This window comes from Agelaius phoeniceus, chromosome W, assembly GCF_051311805.1.
Source record: "Agelaius phoeniceus isolate bAgePho1 chromosome W, bAgePho1.hap1, whole genome shotgun sequence".
In the NCBI taxonomy this organism is placed as follows: Eukaryota; Metazoa; Chordata; class Aves; order Passeriformes; family Icteridae; genus Agelaius; species Agelaius phoeniceus.
In genome coordinates, this window is record NC_135301.1 from 11300639 (window position 1) to 11311541 (window position 10903).

Genomic DNA, 10903 nt, shown 5'->3' on the forward strand with positions numbered 1-10903 from the left:
CGTTTGTATTGCCAGTTTCCTGCCTTTTTAACAAAGTAATTTTATTGTGAACCTTTCTATACAGCTATTTAGTATTGTGAAAAAGAGAGTTCACTAATTATTTTTTTTTAAAGTTTAATAATAATAATAGGATAGAAAGACAATATTTCCAGTGCTGGGGTGCTCCTGGCCAACAGCCAAAGAACACCAGTACATATAAAGAGTGTTATCTTTACACCATTAGCTGAGGTACATGCATATTCATGTTTTTCATACATTATTCAAACATTCTTGCAAACTTTTTGATGTTTTGGGAACTCCTTTGTTTGGCTTCTTCACACTCCAGCTTATCTGCATGACATCCTGTTAGTCAAGTCAATATATTTTATTTCTTATTGTGATGGATGAGTAATGCAATAGCTGACTTCTCACAATTAAAAGGCAAATATTATGTATATGTTAAGATAAGCTTTATAGATTTATAGTTATGTTTTACCCCCCCTTGCATTGTTATCACAGGATGGCCTGGGTAGTTGGGACATTTGGGAGGGTCAGCTCATTACTATGGCAACACCTGACCTCCAATCAAGATGTAAGAAAGTGATCTCTACCACTGGACAGTGAAGAAGAAGTCGACTGACAGAACTTTGGGAGCGGCTAAAGGGTTAAAAGGCAAAACATCCATTGTGTGGATGAGCACATGGTGGGAAAAAATCCTTTGCTCCCGGCGCTGTATTATTTTGTCTATTCAGTCTTATGTTGTATTTTTTGATAAGTGTGATAGATGATTAATGAGATGATTGACTCTTATAATTAAAAGGCAAATATCATGTATATATGTTAAGAGAAGTTTTATAGATTTATAGTTATGTTTTACCCCCCCTTGCATTGGTTTCAGGGGATGGCCTGAGTTTGGGACATTTGGGAGAGTCAGCTTGCTATTATGGCAACATCTGATTTCCAATCAAGATTTAAGGAAGTAAACTCCACCACTGGACAGTGAAGAAGGAGTCGATGGACAGAACTTTGGGAGGAGCTAAAAGGTTAAAAGGTGAAACCTCCATTGTTTGGGTGAGCACATGGTGGGAAATATTGCTTCTGGCACCATATTATTTACTTTATTCAGTCTTCTGTTGTATTTTTGAGAAGGTTTTAATAAATCTTTTTAAATTTTTGGAAGTGAGTATCATTTCTCACATTCTTGTGTCTCCATCCTGCTGTTTCACATCCTCTGATAAGGATTTAGTATGTCCTCCTTAAATTTAACATGGCATTCTCCAATTGTTCTTGTGTAAGAGCCGTAATGAGGGATGCGGGACTCCTGGCAGCTCTTCAAAATTCAGTTTATTACATCCAAGATGTTACAGCAGTCCAGGGTCGTGGGCAACAGAACCTGTGCCTACAGCTGTCAGCTCCAGCTGCAGGCAGGCCTGGAGACCCTTAGTTTAGGTTACAAATGCATTATATACTTTTCTTTGCTGAGGATATTAATACAGTAGAGCCAATCTTTACCTTAACTTTTATCTATAGCCTATCATAATTACTGTAATTACCATATTCATGTTACTATTCTCCAATCACGAAAAGTTAGTACATTACAGTTTAAGCTAGAAGATGTTTTTCAGTTTTCTTGCAGTAGAAAATTCTGAGACCTTTTTTCTACTTGCAGCATCTGCTGACTTGTTTGCCTGTGGTATCTTTCTGCTTGGTAAAAACATCTTCTGTTTGAGGTGGGTTTATCCTTTGCTCTAAGTCATAAAAACCCCCTTCTAACTAACATACCTTTGCCTCCTTGGTTATCCAGTAAGACTGGCTCAGCAATTCTTTTCTTCTATATCAAAACTTGCTTCCATCTCTATTTCATTCTCAGGTTCTACATTCAAAAATCTTTCTGCTAAGCATACATATCTGTGAGACTTTCTTGTCAAACTTTCATCCTTTCCAACATTCTCGGGTGCTCTGGTTTGTGTCTCGGTTATCTTATCACTTGGACAAGTCAGTCAGTGGATGGCTTTACACTGTTCTTAGATACAAAAAGCCCTTTTCACATCTTAGGTTATGCTAAGGCCTATAGTACAATACATTCATCACAATACTATTTCTATAAGTGATACATAGATATTATATTCATTATACTATTATTTCTATGAGCAATGCAGGGCATACTTAAGCTGATTATGTTATATCAAACAGCTGAAAAGAATTATGATTTGTACTATATTTAAATACTTATAATCAACAACATGTAAAAGCTAATACATAAATGTGAAAGCCAATATTATCTGGTCATTTTTAACAGTTTTATATAACTAATTTTTTATTGTTTTAGCCTTCAATGTTATATCCCATTATTTTTATTAAGCCAAACTTAAATCTATCTTACAAGCAATCTTTAAAAGCTACAACAGTTTAATTCCTACAGTAAATTCATGGTGCTATCTCAATACAGTTGTTTACTTGCATAATTACCTTGATGTTTAACTGTAATATGACAAATTTTCAGTAACTTATTTGCAATAATAGAGTTTAAATAAGTTAATTCTTGTTAAGATAAAGTTTTGTTTAGTCTCAGTAATGATAATTTTAAGTTCTTTTAGGTATATTTTTTGTTATGCTTTACTGAAGTTAAGTTTTAGTGACTTTAAGTCTTGTTGAAATGTCACGGACATATTTTCTGAAAAATCCTTTCGTTAGGATCTTTTCTCCTGAGAAGCTGTGAAGCTTCAGCTTCTCCATGTAAGAAATTTATAATGCATGACTTTAAATCACCACTCTATTTTTCATGTACTAGTAATTTTACATATTATCTGATTAATTTTTACTTAGTATAAATTTATTGTTTTGTCACATATTGTTTTGCTTTTATGTTGCCTTCATGTTCATAACGAGAAACACACATGCTATTAAAAAACAAAAAAGGGGGAGTATAGCTCCTCAAGGACTTTACACTAATATTTACACTAAAAATTTTGAAAGCAAATCAGATCAAATTTTGTCCCTTACCTTCCTGAAGCACCCTTGGAGCCCCAAGAGTTAGAGCTCCTGGGTTCAGTGAAAATCTATTTTTGTGTTAATTTTAAATACATGGGAAAGAATCAGTCTAAAACTTAAGATGTTTCTCCCTATCACACTGTATATAAGAATCAAACCTTTTGGTACAATTGCACTTCTGGCAGTATTTCTAAATCTAGTAATCCCCCCCCCTGCAGCTGCCATCAGGAATGATTTTGGTTTGTTGAGATCAGGCCTGAGGTTTTAGTAACTGGGGTTTGGCACCCTAGCTAAAAGATTTTTTTAGGATGGGTATGTATGTGATGATTTTCATAATAATTGTATTAATCATGATACCTTGCTTGCTTCAATGTGTGCAGAGATTAATTATTAAGCCATTAAAGGAGTAGTTTTGGTTGAAAAGAGAAGGGGGAGATTATGTACTTTGGATCTGATTAGCATAAGAGATTTGATAATCAAGATGCCTTGGCAAGAAAAAATAGAGCTTTGAAGACTGAATGAAGACTGGCTGACAGGAAAAAAAATGGAATCAACTTCTGGAAGCAAGAGATGTTGCAAAATGTATGTTTGTTTATATGATTATTAACCCAATCACTGTAGTAAAAAATTACTAGCCTTCCTAGAATTGTATATAAGCCTACGTAGTCCACAATAAATTCGTATTCTGACCACCAGTCAGTTGTCCCCATCTGTCTTCATTGCAAATAGTTGTACTTTCCCTATATTGGGATAAAGAAGTCAGTAGCCGTGTTGCTTGAATTCATTATGTCTCTCTGGGTGGAGGCCTTCATGTGTTTCTGGTCCCTAGCCTTTTTTGAGGTTTTAATACCTTTCTGGTCCCTAGGCTTATTTTCTTATCCAGACATAGCTCCAGTACTGTCCCTAACATGTAGTTTTTACAGTAGAGGGGCACAGATTAGAAGAGCTATTGTACTGGGCTTGGTGATAATGATTTATAAGGAGTGTACAAAGGTACTGGAGTCTGTTCAAGATATGTATGGTTAATGGTTTCTTTGTCTGACCCAGCGTCCCAGTTCCAGTAGCATGTTTTGGGGGATTATTAGTAATTGCATCCAGATTGTTAGAGGAGGAGCAGGCAATGAGGCTTTTCAGCCTTTCTTTTCCTTCTTCTCCTTTGAATCTGTTAGGTCACTTTTTGAAAATGTTCGGTTTCCCCTGAATGTTAAAGAGACCACTTTCCTGGTATTTAATCTGGAAAGGTTCCTCTATATGGTCTACAACTTCTCTAGAATCAGGGCTGAGATGTCCAGAGGAGCTGATGAGATCCCGGACCCAAGAGTAGACACGGGCGAAGAAAAATTTTGAGTGGTGTGGAGAATGGGATATAATGGGTTGAACCCTGAAGGAATTTTCTGATCCCCCAGCCTGGGAATTTTCACATGAACAAATTCAGAACCCAGACAAGGTAGGGAAATATCTGGAAGAGAACTGCCATGATGACTCTAAGGAGAAAAAGATCACTGCAATAAGCTAGGCCCTGGCCTATGCTTATCACATGCTGCTAGATACTGTAGGGCAGCAGATAGAGGCAGGGGCAAAGAGACAAATCAGCAGCTACCCCAGTCACTCAGGCTGCAACCAACACCTCAGATACTCAGGTTGTAGCTAAACCAGACAGTGAGCCTCAACCAATGGCTGTTGCTCTTACCATGAGAGGAGGAAAACACAACCAAAACTGACTGGCCAGTCAACGATGATAATCCGGAGGAAGGACCCTCAAAGACAACTACTGACACAAAATCAGAAGTCACTGTTGAGTCCTTTTCCCTGAAGGACCTTCATGTCCTAAGAAAGGATTACACTCGACTACCTGATGAATCTATAATTAGTTGGTTAGGCAGTCTTTTGGATGCTGCAGACAAGGCTACAATTCTGGACGGCACTGAAGCGAGGCATTTGGGATCCCTGTCACATGATCTGGTTATCGACCAAAGAATGATGAAGGGGGCTAACCCTCAAAGCCTCTGGGCATGGGTCCTGGGAAGTGTGGCACAAAGATATCTGTGTGTGTGCAGACAATCTCTATATGCAGCAAACCCAGTGGAAGACAAAAGAACACTGGATTCAATGCTTGAGAGAAATTATTGTCTTCTCAGATGACCTAAACACTATAAATCCAGACTTGGTACCATGTACATCGGTGATGTGGTGAAAACTTGTAAGACTTGGGCCACAAGAGTACTCTTCCGCTTTAGCCATAATGAAGTGGGATGACAGGGATGAGACCGTGCTTGATATGGCAAAAAAGCTCCGAGCATATACAGATGCTGTGCATTGCCCAACAGATGCAAGAATTGTGACTCTAAAGACACGTCTGCAGAAATTAGAAAATAAGATGGACAAGAATCACAAGAAACTCAAAAAGGAGATTAAAGAGGACTTTCTCCAAGTCTTGGCAGTACAGAGCAGAGTTTCTGGTACCAAACATAGACGTCCCCCAGACAGGGAGAGAAGGTACACCCCATGAGCTGAGCTGTGGTTCTTCCTGCGTGATTGCAGAGAAAACATGAGGAGATGGGATGGAAAATCTACTGCTGCTCTGTGTCCTGGTTTAGGGCAAATTTGGGGGAAAACCTCCAAAGGGGGCCCCTCCAGAAAGCAAACCCACACAATCCCTCCCCCCAACCGGTTTGGGAAGGATTCCTCAGAGAGATGTGGAAAGAACCTGTTTATTTAACAGGTAAAACACCTCCCAGCACACAAAATGGACAATACCAGATGACACCACTCTTTCACCGCTCTGAAAAAATGAAAAATTCAGAAAGTCTCACTTGGGAGTGATAGCTCTGTTACCAGTCCCTCCGGCGCTGGGGATAGCTGCTGCAGGCCACAAAGTGCAAACTCTCGGTGTTTCCCAGGTCCCAGTCCAGAGCAGGTTCAAGTGGTTCCAAAAAAGGGAAAGGAAAAACAGTCCCGGGAAAAATTCGGACTGCTTATATAAACTAACTAATGAGCAAAAGCAAAAAGCAGGAGCAAAGCAGGAGCAAAGCAGAAGCAAGAGCAAAGCAAAAGCAAGAGCAAAGCAAAAAGCAAAAGCCACACTATGTACTGCCCCGTCTCTGTGTCCTGCGGACTGTGGGGGAGCAGGCTGCTAACAAAACAAAACTCCGCTCTTCAGAGCCAGTCTTGAAGGCACAGAACATAATATTGAGCATAAACAGAACAGATGACTGCGGATACAAGCATCATTACGTCACCCTAGGACACTCTGGAACAACGGGTGCATGAATTGGAGGAAGGCAACACTCAGGGCGGAAGTTCCTCTAAAAAGGAAGCAGCTCCAGTTGCCCGTAGCTGAACTGACAGGTGCAGTGATGATGACGTGTCTGATCCCCTTCAAGTAACCTTCAAGACATATGCCCAGGGAAAGAAGGATAACCAGGCTTAGAGGGGCCCTGCATCTAGCCAGGTAGAGGTTAGGGAAAAATGTGTTGTTGGACTGTGTGGATTTGTTGGCCTAGCACATCAGAACCACAAAAATATATGGCCTTGGTCAACACTGGTGTGCAGCGCACACTAATCCCATTGAAACATGTGAGGGCAGAATCGGTTTCTATTGCTGGCGTGAGAGGGCGATCACAAGATTTTACTTTGGCGGGAACTGATGTGAGCCTGGCTGGAAAAGAATGGAAGAAACACCCTATTGTGACTGGCCCAGAGGCCCCATGTATTTTGGGCATAGACTTCCTACAAAACAGGTATTTCAGAGACCCAAAAGGACTCAGGTGGGCATTTGGGATAGCGGCTGTAGTGACAGAGGGTGTCCAGCAATTGAACACCTTGCCTGGACTATCAGAGGACCCATCTGCAGTAGGACTCCTGTGTGTAGAAGAGCAACAGGTACCAATTGTCACTTCCACAGTGCATCGCCGACAGTATAGAACAACTCAAGATGCTGTGCTTCCCATCTACAAGATGATCTGTGAGCTGGAGGGCCATGGGGTGGTTAGAAAAACCCACTCATCCTTCAACAGCCCTATCTGGCCTGTGTGCAAATCTGAAGGAGAATGGAGATTGACTGTGGACTATCAGACCTTAAATGAAGGGATCCTACCATTGAGTGCTGCTGTGCCGGACATGCTGGAGCCCCAGTACAAGCTGGACCCCAAGGGAGTGAAGTGGTATGCCACTATTGACATTGCCAATACATTTTTCTCCATTCCTTTGGCAGCAGAATGCCGGCCTCAGTTTGCCTTCATGTGGAGGGGAGTGCAGTACACCTGGAACCGATTGCCCCAGGGGTGGAAGCACAGTCCTACCATCTGCCATGGACTGATCCAGACTGCACTGAAAAAGAGTGAGGCTCCAGAACATCGGCAGTATATTGATGACATCATTGTGTGGGGGAACACAGCAGCAGAGGTGTTTGAGAAAGGAGACAAAATCATCCAGATTCTCCTGAAACCTGGTTTCACCATCAAGAAGAGCAAAGTAAAGGGACCTGCTCAAGAGATCCAGTTCCTGGGAGCAAATTGGCAAGATGGACGGCATCAGATTCCCACCGATGTCATCAACAAGATCACAGCTATGTCTCCATCAACCAACAAAAAGAAACGCAAGCTTTCCTAGGTGCCACAGGCTTTTGGAGACTGCATATTCCTGAGTAGAGTCAGATCATGAGCCCTCTCTACCTGGTCACCCGCAAGAAGAACACTGTCCACTGGGGCCCTGAGCAGCAACAAGCCTTTGCCCAGATTAAGCAGGAGATCGCTTGTGCGTTAGCCTTTGGCTCAGTCAGGACAGGACCAGATGTGAAGAACGTGGTCTACTCTACAGCCAGGAGCCATGGTTTGTCCTGGAGCCTTTGGCAGAAGGTGCCTGGTGAGACTCAAGGTCCACCACCAGGATTTTGGAGTCCACATTACAGAGTGTGTGAAGCCAATTACACCCCAAAAGAGAAGGAAATTTTAACAGCCTATGAAGGAGTCCAAGCCGCCTCAGAGGTAATCAGCACTGAAGCATAACTCCTCCTGGCACCCCAACTACCGGTGCTGGGGTGGATGTTCAGAGGAAAGGTTCCCTCTACCCACCATGCCACCAGTGCTACATGGAGTAAGTGGATTGCTCTCATCACACAGCATGCCCATATTGGAAAACTGAATTGCCCTTGGATTTTGGAGATAATTACAAATTGGCCTGAAGTTAAAATCTTTGGTCTCAAGGATGAAGAGGAACAAGAGCAAGTTACACATGCTGAAGAATACAATCAACTGCCAGCAGAAGAAACACATTGCAGTCTTTTTAATGATGGTTCTTGTCACATTGTAGGAATGAATTGGAAGTGGAAAGCAGCTGTATGGAACCCCACAGAACAGGTCGCAGAGGCCACTGAAGGAGAAGGTGGATCAAGTCAACTTGCTGAACTCAAAGCCATTCAACTGGCCCTGGACATTGCAGAAAGAGACAAGTGGCCAAAGCTATACCTTTATACCGATTTGTGGATGGTAGACAATGCTCTGTGGGGATGGCTGGAGAAGTGGAAAATGGCTAATTGTCAGCCTAGAGGAAAACCTAATTGGGCTGCTGAAGAGTGGAAAGGTATTGCTACCAGGGTAGAGGAACCATCTGTGAAAGTCCACCATGTAGATGCCCATGTCCCCAACAGTAGAGCTAATGAGGAGCACCAAAACAATCAGCAGGTAGATCAGGCTGCAAAGATAGAGGTGTCAAAGATAGACTTAGATTGGCAACACAAGGGAGAATTGTTCCTAGCTCAATGGGCCCATGATGCCTCAGGCCATCCGGGCAGTGATGCCACCTATAAGTAGCACGAGACTGAGGGGTGGATTTAACCATGGGCAGTATTTCTCAGGTTATCCATGACTGTGAGAAGTGTGCTGCCATCAAGCAGGCCAAGCTGTTGAAACTCCTATGGTATGGTGGGCGTTGGTCCAAGTACAAGTATGGGGAGGCCTGGCAGATTGACTACATCACACTGGCCCAGACACGCCAAGGCAAGTGCTACGTCCTGACCATGGTGGAAGCCACCACTGGATGGTTGGAGACCTACCCTGTGCCGCACGTTATGGCCCATAATGTGGCTGCAGCTCTCTGGTCACAGAGAGCAGCAGGCACAACTTTCCCCGGCATTGTCCTGGGGAAAAGTCTGTGAGAAGATCAGAGAAAATAATGATAAACAATTCTTATCTTCACTTGCTGCACATGTTGTTGTGAACATGTGGAATATCTTATGGAAATTTATTTACCAAAGGGTGATATCTTAATTGGCCACTGTTGATAGTGTTTGGCTTCAATTGACCAATCTGGTCTGTCTGTATCAGACTGTCTGCAAAGGTGATTAGTTTCTTAATAAGTATAGTATAGTATAGTATAGTATAGTATAGTATAGTATAATAAAGCGATTGATCAGCCTTCTGGAATCATGGAGTCAATGCTAATTATTACCTGGCTGGGGGGGACCCATGCTGTGACATCATAACACCATCCTAGGCCTGGAAAAGCTAGTCCTTTGGAGGCATGGTACCCTTGAGACGATTAAGTCAGACAATGGGACTCTTTTCAAGAACAGCCTTATCAACACCTGGGCTAGGGAACATGGCATTGAGTGGGTGTACCATATCCCCTACCATGCACCAGCTGCAGGCAAAGTGGAGAGGTACAGTAGACTGTTAAAAACCACCTTGAAAGCATTGGGTGGAGGATTTTACAAAAATTGGGAGCAGCATTTAGCAAAGCCCACCTGGTTGGTTAACACCCAAGGCTCTACCAACCGAGCAGGCCCTGCCCAGTCTGACCCCCTGCATACAGTAGACAGAAACAAAGCCCCAGTGATGTATGTCAGAGGTTTGTTAGGGAAGACAGTGTGGATCAATTCTGCCTCAAATACAGACAAACTCATCCATGGCATTATCCTTGCTCAGGGACCAGGTTGCACATGGTGGATAATGCATAAAGATGGAACAACACAATGTGTACCTCAGGGAGATCTGATTGTTGGGTGAGACTCATATGTACATATCACTGCTGAATGTCACTGTCATTATCTGTATAAGGCTGTATACTGTGTGTGTATATATATATTTATATGTATGTATAATGTATGTGTTTGTAGAGTTAATATATATTAGTTCTGGTAATAAGCTGGTGATATGGGGATAAGGGGTGGAATGTCCTAGGGTGACTTTATGATGCTTGTATCCCAAATCGGCTGTTCTGTTTATGCTGGATATTAAATTTTGCACCTTTAAAACTGGTTCCAAGAGTGATGGGGGGGAGAGAAGAAGTGTGGAGTTTGTTATCAGAAAACTGCACTTGCTCCACCGCATCCTTCTCCTGGGCTGTGTTGTCTGCAGCACGGACAGATGGCTTTTTAGTTAGTTTTTAGCTAGCTGAGGCAGAGAAGATCCCTGGACTCTGTGATTTTTTTTTTTCTTTTTCTTGGAACTGTTTAAACCTGCTCTGTATTGAACACCCAGAAGAACACGGGGAGCTCACACCTGTGGCCCACCGGGCCAGGCCTAGGCTGCAACATTTCCAGCACCGGAGGGACTGATAACAGACTGGCTGAGCTGAGCTGCAACCCACAAAAAGGACTTTCAGAGTTTGTCATCTCTTCAGATTGGCAAGAGGTTTTATTGTTTAATATTGTTCAATTTTTGTGCTAGTGAATGCTTTGCCTGTTTAATAAATAGGTTTTTTCCACTTTTCTCCAAGGAAATCTTTTCCTGAACCAGTTGGGGGAGGGGCCACTTGAATTTGCTTTCTAGAGGAACCCCTTTGGAGGTTTTCTCCGAAATTTGACCTAAACCAGGAGAAGAGTGTATCAACAAAGCAATCTTGGTTCCTTTCTCTGATCTGAAAAAGAACACCATTATGGACAAATGTTTCCACATATATGGACAAGTATACAAGGTTAAGTGCTACACCTCCA